Source organism: Vigna umbellata, chromosome 4 (assembly GCF_029865625.1).
Source record: "Vigna umbellata cultivar VRB3 chromosome 4, Vumbellata_1.0, whole genome shotgun sequence".
Classification (NCBI taxonomy): domain Eukaryota; kingdom Viridiplantae; phylum Streptophyta; class Magnoliopsida; order Fabales; family Fabaceae; genus Vigna; species Vigna umbellata.
The window spans coordinates 16,400,065-16,409,751 of NC_142168.1; the positions used below are offsets into that span (position 1 = coordinate 16,400,065).

The 9,687-nt window shown below is 35.3% G+C and overlaps 1 non-coding gene across 1 annotated transcript; it reads left to right on the top strand.

The window, feature by feature from the left end:
- The first annotated feature begins 7,304 nt into the window (after positions 1–7,304).
- TRNAR-UCU (transfer RNA arginine (anticodon UCU)) lies at positions 7,305–7,377 on the top strand. Its single transcript has one exon. It is a non-coding gene; the product is annotated as a tRNA-Arg (tRNA).
- Positions 7,378–9,687: the final 2,310 nt, after the last annotated feature.

The following is a 9,687-nucleotide window of genomic DNA, read 5'->3' on the forward strand; positions in this document are numbered from 1 at the left end:
TTAAATAACATATCAAAGTGTTGTTGCTACCCAATATTTGTAACATATACAATTCACTCAAGTTTTTCTTCATTTATCCTACCATTTCACTAGAAATATCTTCGAACACAAGTTGGCCTCCTTATAAAGAGCCCTCAAATCTCAACCCCGAATTTCACATAACTGGAGAGGACAGTTTCCTACCAATCTTTTTCAATCATAAATTACAATCAGTTTCAGAATCTAAAAGATAGACAATCCCCAAATTTCACATAACTGGAGAGGACAATTTCCTACCAATCTTTTTCAATCATAAATTACAATCAGTTTCAGCTTCTAAAAGATAGACAATCCACAAACTGAGGATAGTTGGTTCATGATAAAGAATAGAGCTTAGCTGAGAAAAATGGGATGATCAAAATCAAATTTAGATATTATAAATGAACTGAAGCTATCTATGAACAATGAAAAAATCTATAATTTTTCAACATCATCATAACAGTTGATTTCACCGTTATTTGGGATTCAATTTTGATAATAAATGAACCATTTTTGACTTAGAAACTTTCTAGTTCTCTTGCTTTTAGTTTATTTTTGTGAATAAGAGAGTTGAGGTTATACTTGAGGATTTTATCACTAAATTCTCTTGATTTTGTAGGAAAGTAGAATGAATTGGAAGAGGAGTTAAAATATCAAAGGAGTTGGAACCCAGAAAGGACAAAAAGAGTACCAGAAGAGAAGGGGTGCAAAAGGTCGTAGGACGCTTAGGTGCCCTTTTCTGAGGCCCTAGGTGCTGGTTGTCTCGCACCCAGCCTCAGCGTCCTTTTAGGGACGCTGAGCGCTACTTCTCTCGCAAGCTCGCTTGGGCGCCCTAAGTAGGGCCACTGAGCGTTGGGTGATAACTCTCAATTTTTGCACATTTTTCTTGGTTTAGAATTCTTTCTTAGTTCATTTTAGTTTCTTATTGTTTAGAATTAGGTTGATTTCAGGTTTTTCTTTTAAATCTTTAGAATTGTAAAATTTTAGTTAAAAATAAGTTTTTATGTGTAATTTCTAGTTTTTGTTAATAATTGGAAAATTAATTTTTTAGATGATAAAAATTTCTCTCTTTTTACTTGTTACATTTCCTTTATTTTCTTTAATTCTTGGAGTGATTTTTCTTTATTGCAGAAATCTTGGGCTGATTAGATTAAACATGAGCAAATTCCTTATTGGGCCACTGTTGGGCTAAAGCCAATTAAACAAAACATTGCTGCTGTTATATGCTGGCTGGACATGAGAAGTTGCTGCAAGTGTTGATTTCAATTGGGCCGATACTACAACTGAAAGAAGATTGGGCTATTGTAATTGGAGGACACTGGCTTGCAGGGATTTGGGCTTAAGTTGAACGACGTCGTTTTGGCCTGGCTGTAGTGACTACGGTTCCTTGCTCGTTGTCAACACCCAATTTTGTCCGAGTAAATTAAATGGTTTAATACGTATTTTGGTCCCTCTTTTCGTAGGGTCTGTTCAAATTGGTCCTACTTTTTTTCAAAAGTTCACTAAGATCCCACTTTTCGCAAAAACGATGCACGTTAGTCCTTTTTTAGGTTTAATACGTATTTTGGTCCCTCTTTTCGTAGGGTCTGTTCAAATTGGTCCTACTTTTTTTCAAAAGTTCCCTATTTTGATCCCTATTTTGATCCCTCTTAGTGAACTTTTCGTATTTTGGTGAGCTGTACATTTTGATCCCTTAAAAGTTCACCTCAACGAAAAATGTACAGCTCACCAAAATACGAAAAGTTCACTAAGAGGGATCAAAATAGGGATCAAAATAGGAAACTTTTGAAAAAAAGTAGGACCAATTTGAACAGACCCTACGAAAAGAGGGACCAAAATACGTATTAAACCTAAAAAAGGACTAACGTGCATCGTTTTTGCGAAAAGTGGGATCTTAGTGAACTTTTGAAAAAAAGTAGGACCAATTTGAACAGACCCTACGAAAAGAGGGACCAAAATACGTATTAAACCAAATTAAATTCATCACAAAAATGAATAAAAAAAATAAAATAAAAAACCAAAATGAAAAAATAATATTTGTTTTAATTTTTGCACCCCCAAATTTTCTTTTAAACACTTAATCCAATGACCCAAAATAATTTCTTACTTTTTTACTTCCTCACCACCTATCTTCTCTTATCACACCCCACTCTCCACATCACCATCCACATCACCCTTCACATCTCATTCCAGATCATCTACCTTTTTCATTTACTTTTTCCACATCATTTCTATATTAATTTTATATTACAACTTTTCTAATTATTTCACTTACATTTTTTAATTATATCTTCTCCATCAACATTTTTTATTATCCATTTTTCTCCACCTTATTTTTCCACCCACTTTTTATATTATTTCTTTCACTTATTTTCCACATTAACTTTTACTATTCACTATATTTTATTTCACCTAATTTTTCCACCCACTTTTTTTATATTATTTCTTTCACTTATTTTCCACATTAACTTTTACTATTCATTATATTTTATTTCATCTAAAATTTCCACTAACTTATTATATTATTTTTATTCATCGACTTTCTTCATCCTTAACTCTATAAATACCTACATTCTCTTCACTTCAAACAGACACAATTACATAATATTCATCTCTTCTCTCTCACACTAAACCTCTTCATTTCCATTCCAAAACTCTACTTCATTCTTCTCTTGTACATCTCTTCTCCACACTCCACCAACATCCAACACTTCAACATCTATTCTCCTCCGTATCAACTTCTTCATCTCCTAAAGATTCCATTTTCACTTCCATCTTGACTGAACTACCATTGTCTTCTCCATCCAGGTTCTTATCCCTTCATCTTATCTTTTTATTTTGAATTATCTTGTTAAATTTTGTTTTATATTTTCATAATTGTTTGTTACTGTTTTCTCTTTCTTTTATAAAAAAATACCAAAAATTGGGAAAAACCTTCAAAAACTAAAAAAAAAAACATCCATTTTGAACAAGCAATCTTTCGGCTAGAACTACGTGATCCTTGATTCTCCATCAAGAGTGGAGATACGTAGGAGCAAGGCTTGCCCTTGTCAGGTTCACTTCCCAAAAATCCAAAATCATTTTCAAACAAAATTCTCAGACAATTGGGCAAGAGCTTTTTTAAATCCAACCTCGTACTGCTCAATGACAAGTTGAGCGATGTCCTCTAGGTCGATAGCAAGGATGGTGTTTTGCTCAACCAAGTTAGTATTTTTCTTGGTTAAGTCTTCAATTATATTCTTGTTTCTCTTATGATCTAGAAGTAGATCATTCACTTGGCGTTGGAGTTGATAGTTGGCCTCACCTAGGTATTTTTCAGCCACTTTGGAGTCAACTAGCTGAGCATCGGTGTCCTCATTTGTTTGCAGGCAGTTGGAGTGAGCTTCAGTAGATTCTTTTAGCTTTAAGCTCAACTTAGCATTGGCCTTTAAAGCTTCCTCCATATCCGCTTGAGCATTAGATAGCTCCCTTCTTAGTCGCTCAGCTTCTGCTCCAACATCCCCAACAATCTTGGTACTCAACAATACTACTTGAGCGTTCAGTTCTACGATAACATCCACAATTTCCTACTCGATGATGCCCTTCAGCATGTCTTTCTCGACCCCTAACAAGTTGAAGGATACTTTGGCACCTAGATGAAATTTGTACTAAAGATCCTCCTGATCAAAGGCCTTAAAGATCCACCCTCCTCCAGTAGCTTCTCCTGTGAGATGAGAAGGACTTCTCTTGTTGGCGATGAGATTTTCTTTTCCCCTTGTCTTTTTCTTTTCCCTCAAGATAGTTAGGAAGGAGAGTGATAATAAGGACAGGTTGAGGAACGGGCTTCTCGGTCCCCTCAACATCTATAGAAAATGGACGTTCACGAGTTAGAGTTTTCGACAACCCTACAAGTTAGGCTGTTTTCTGAACCATTAAGTAGTCAGTTTTCTGAACCAATCTATTGATCCTATTTGGATTTTTGGAAGCCATGATTTCTGAAAAATAACCAAAAATTTAACAACTTAACACCAATCAGTTATTAAACATAAACCAAGAAGTCAAATTGCTAAAGACATTGTCACAAAGGGTCGAAGACCCATGATATTAGAAGAGTCTTCGAGGAGGAAGATGACAGGAGAGTTGATTAATGATCTCCAGTGTCGATATTTCATCAAGTGTCATTGTCGATGGGAATCAATGGGTTATCCTCTTGAGATCTTGGGACCAATAAAGTAAAAATTTAGGTTGGTCATTAGTGTCAAAAAAGTATTGTTGACCAAGCTCGTGATCCTAACCTTGAAGTATCCAGTTTTGAAAAAATGTTTCGATTAAATTGGTCTGAGGGTCGGTCGTCCTTCCTTATTTTGCTCTCTTTTTATGTTCAATCATCTCGGAGAATACAATCCACTTTGATGAAATATTGACCTACAGAAGACACTCTGACACTCAAATCAGATATGTTTCATAAAGAGAAACCATTATTTTATTATGATAGAAAAAGATCATTGTACCTGAACATCAATTATATATTTATAGGACTTGTGATAGGTAAGTCCATTGATTAACCATTAGTGCAATATATTTTTAGGCAATCAAACCTAATAATATCGTATATTTGCAAAGCGTAAGGTAATATGACCTATTAATACTTGTTAATTGTCCATAAATGACAATTAATTCTGATCGGTATACTTCATGTAGTACACAACCACTTCCTCTTCTCATAAATCAAAGATACACATCCTTTCCTAGTGTTTCAGTCATAAGGGTCCGAGGATAATAGTCATCATCACTCCAAGATCCGCCCTCCGATCTTCCACTCTGATCACCAACTCAACTGATAGTTCTCCTAGTCGGTGGTTAACTTGCAAGAAATACTCCGATGTTCAAGTCAACGATATTGCTTTAGTGTATTCTGATAGTAATTGGGAATAAGATGTCTTTACCTGAACATTAATTTTGTAATTGTAGGCCTCACAATTATTCAGCCCATTAATTATTCATGAATGCAATATATCTTTGTATAATATAATCTGTCAATCACCCATAAATATCATATATTTGCCTTTGATACGGTCATTATATATATTAATTGGCCATTAATGGCATCCATCTTTCCTTACTTGCGATCATTGGACTAACGGTTGGTGTGGATGACACTCCCCTCGAACGATCGGCTACCCGGGTACAGTACACCTAGCATTCAAACGGGTATGAAAATGGTGAAGGAAGAAGGGAGGGCTAGGAGTTATATATAGAGTCAAGCACAACACCTTGAAGGCTTGAGCCCACCTCAAGGTGTTGATATGCAGTTGGGTATGTTTAACTCTTGTAACATGCCCATTTGGGACTCATTGAATGAGACTCAAACGAGCAAGTCGTTGAACCTACAAGAATATATGTAGAAGAAATGTACAAGGCAACCTTTCCTGCCATGGAAAATCTGCTCGTTTCCTCTATAAATTCGCAAGCTTAGCAAACTACCAGTTTGTCCTTTTTCAATCATATATGACCACTCAACCCATTTACACAATTTTCGTCCCCAGCTGAAGTGATTTACTACTCACAAACTTCGTGGGACGCCTAACTGTAGTTAGGAACGACTGAGAGATTTAAGTTATACCTCTCGTTAGAAACAACGACTTCTATTTCAACAATCAAATCCTTCTTAACACCTTCAAAAGGATTGACTTTATTCTTGTATGTACACTGGTAACGGCGTTGGCAATTGAGTCTAAGCTCCGCTTGATTTATCTCTGGATGGGTGAAGACGCTGGCAAAGACACTGATGATGACGATGCTTCATCTGCGTACCCCCTACCGTTCCTACCATAAGACTCCTCAGATGATGAAAGACGAACAATAGACATTATTGCCTCCAATTTGAAAATGATCACTTTAGTTGAGAGCAGATTGCAGAAGAGGTGAATTTGATGGACCAAGCCCACCCCTATTTATAGTAGCATAGATCTTACCCATTCTTCATCCAAAACCATTAGATTTTCTCGCATCCAACGGTCTAGACAAACCCAACATTATTCTGGTAGATGTTACATTTCTCCTATCTAGTGGGCTTAATTTTGGATGAACGACTACAAGGGTAGGTAGCACAACACTAAATGAACACTTAAATCCCTGTGCCAAAATCTATATCTAATGCTTGGGCTTAGGACCTGTGCACTGTATGATCGTTCGATCAAGTATAACTTGGTCGATCAACCATTAAGTTAGTGACAAATTGTCAGTCCCGATGATTAACCAAATGCTCCAACTACAAGTCACTAAGCTCGAACAACTATTTAACGGACCAAAAAACAGTTTATCAGACCGAACGATGAGAGTAGGACGACGAGACAGTTCTAGTGGATATTTGACAAACTGAGCAACAATTCATCAAATCGAACGGTCTGAACAACACCAAAGTATATTACCCTAAAACCAATAAACTAATGGTTAAAGTATCATTATTTATCTTTCGACCGTAATTAGGCCGACCAAAATAGAAAACCCACCACAAAATATATATTTAAAGGTTTGAGGTAAGAATGTGAGTAACACATTAATTACAATATCTATTGCTATATGTCTAAGTTGATCTGACTTTAGCATAAAAAAACCTTCTATAAGTACCATCTGAATAGTTTGAATGCATAAAAGATTTCTCACCAAACAAAATTTGGATTTAAGATGACACATCAATCACTAGATAGTTAATCTTGACCACATACTCACCTTATATTTTACATTCCAATTATTAGAGTTTAAATTTATAGTAACAAAATTTATTGAATATTGATTCGTAGATAATATTTGCATGTAAATTTTAGTTTATCTATTGACTTAAATATATATTATATATGTAATTATTGGTCGGTAATTGTCAATTTTTTATAATGAATTATTTAGTAACTGAAAAAAATAATGTTCACTTGAACTAAAAAATGACTAGTTTGGATGAATTTTAAAGGTTTAAGAGTATTAAAAATAGATTCTAAATTTTAAAAAATAAAATGTTTAAAATTTAAAATTTGTAAACAAAGTTAATTTCAATGTTTAGATATTAATAACATAATATTAGTTTAAATTTTGAAAATGTGGTTGATCCATAAAGTCTATTGTCAACTTAACCATTGCATATTAAACATGTTAAAAATTGACCTATTTTGATTGTTATTTTTTTCATATAATTTAATCTAGTTTATTGGTCCTTCAAATTAGACTAATTTTACCAGCTCTCGTTTCACTTTGGTATTTTAACTTTTACCAAACGTTATTATATATAATTGATCTCACTAAATTATTGAGAAGCGCCCATGGCCTAATGGATAAGGCGCCTGACTTCTAATCAGGCGATTGTGGGTTCGAGTCCCACTGGGCGTGTGTTTAGAATTTTTCAATTTTACGTTTCCCTTTTGTAATTCTATGATTTTTTTAAAATGAAAGTTTAATCTAATTATTAATTTCCTATACATTTATGTATTTATTTTTGTTTAATTAAAATTTATACCTAATATATTTATTTAAGTTATCATAAAAAATATTCATTTAAGTAAATTATAAAAAAAATGTTTAATACCTCTTTTGGTCCTTCGAAGGGGGCAAATGTTCAATTGCGTCCTACGTTTTTTTCGAAGTTTAATGTGTTCCCGACTTATGAAAAAATGTGCAATTAAGTCCTTTTTGGTAACGGCGTTAATTTTTTAACGGGCCAACTGACAGGGTGGCCTGAAGTTTGCAACATGTCTAGGGAAGATTAATACGTGACTGTGTGAGGGTAAACGTGTGTATATTACTGTGGTTAAACAATCAGAGGTTAGGGTTTGAGTTGCAAAGAAATTGGTCTTTGAGATACGAATGGCTTCTTCCGAAGGGTGTTCGTCATGTTCGAAAAGTTGGGGCAAAGGATCTTCTCAATGGTCCCATGGTTGTGGTGTGAGAGGAGGTGGGATAATCCCTACTTGTTATTGTGGTGATGTTGCTGTAACCAAAGTGGCGAGAACTACGAAGAATGCTGGGAGAAATTTTTGGGGTTGTCCACGTTACAAGGTTTGAAGTATACCCTTTTGAGTTAATGTTTTTTTGACTTGATGCATTTGTTGATAGATTCCCTAACTTGGTGAATAACAGGGTGGATCTTCAATTGACAGCTCGTGTAACTTTTTCAAGTGGTGTGTTGAACAGAACGTTGATGAAAAAGATTGCACAATGGTGAGGAGGATAAGTCAGCTGGAAAATGCAGTGAAGGACTTCCAGAAAATGATGAAGATGTTAGTTGTAGCTTTGTGTGTGTATTGTGGTGTGCCTTGTCATGTTCAGGTTCTGTTTAGGTTGATTTAGTTAGATTGTAACATCCTATGTTGTGAAAGGTGTAAGATCAATTATGCAATTCAATGTATTAAGTTCCATTTACTATTTTAATGAGTTAATTTTAGTGAATAATGTTCAAATCAGTCCCTCTTATGTTTTAAAAATGTTGAAATCAGTCCTCCATTTGCTTTAAAACTGTTCACATAGGTCAACCCAATAATGCATATGATGATGAATAATGGCACATATTACCAGTTTCTGCAAAAATAAGAAATTTAAGTACAAGTTTTGACCAAAACATCATCAAACCACTTTCATTCATTACCACACATAAAACAAAGACATAAAGACATCAGTTCAATAAGTAAGTTAACTATCTAATTTTCAGCACCATGTAACAAACAGTACATATTACACTACCATGTAACAAATAGTACATATTACACCACCATGTAAGTTAACTATCTAATAACCCAATTCATCTAAGTATCTTTTCTTCTGACTTTGCATTTTGTTGGCCGGGATGATTGGGGACTTGGTGGTTGTGATGGTTGAGGGGTCGGGGAACTTGGAGGTGGCTGTGATGGTTGTGCGGTTTCTGCTGGCTGGGGCTTTAAAGGGCAGTTATTCTTGTTGTGCCCCCTCTGACGACAAATACTACTTTTTTTCCTATGCCCACCAACACGCATTTGAGTGTCATCCTTAGTTAGCTCCCATGCTTCCAACCTCCTTTTTTTCTTTGGCCTCCCAGGCATCTTCCTCATCAGTGGTGGTAGTACATCATTGAAATTTGTGGTTTCCCATAGTAGGTGGCCATTGAGTGGAAATATTATGGACGCATACACCTCTTCATAGGTGGATCTTGTGAACACAGTGGGGACAAAATTCTGTGGATCAACGTTGGAGAAGTTCATTGCTGGAATTGCATGACAACATGGGATGGCACTGATCATCCACTTTTTGCAGCTACACTCCTTTGTGTCCAGGTCCAGTGTGAACTTGTTCCCAACTGATGAAGTATGTCTAACCCCAAAAATCTTTCGTGCAGACCAGCTGAAAGAAATGAAGCACATCAACAATGTAGATAAATAACAACATGTATATAAAATAAATTGATAAGATTACCTTGGCACCCAAAATCTTGACAGATTACATTCCTTCTCAAGTCTCTTCTTTATCTTTGGGCATATTGTGAAGTCCATAGATGCCACCTTGGTTCTATTGGTGGCCCACCTGTTCATGAGATAAACTATGATATCCTCCATCATGGTGATAATAGGTTTTCCTCTTGAATGAATAAGAACACTGTTGAAAGCTTCACTGATGTTGTTATCTAGTGTATCAGTCATTGCTTGACCTGTGAAGCGAGATCTTGACCAAAAC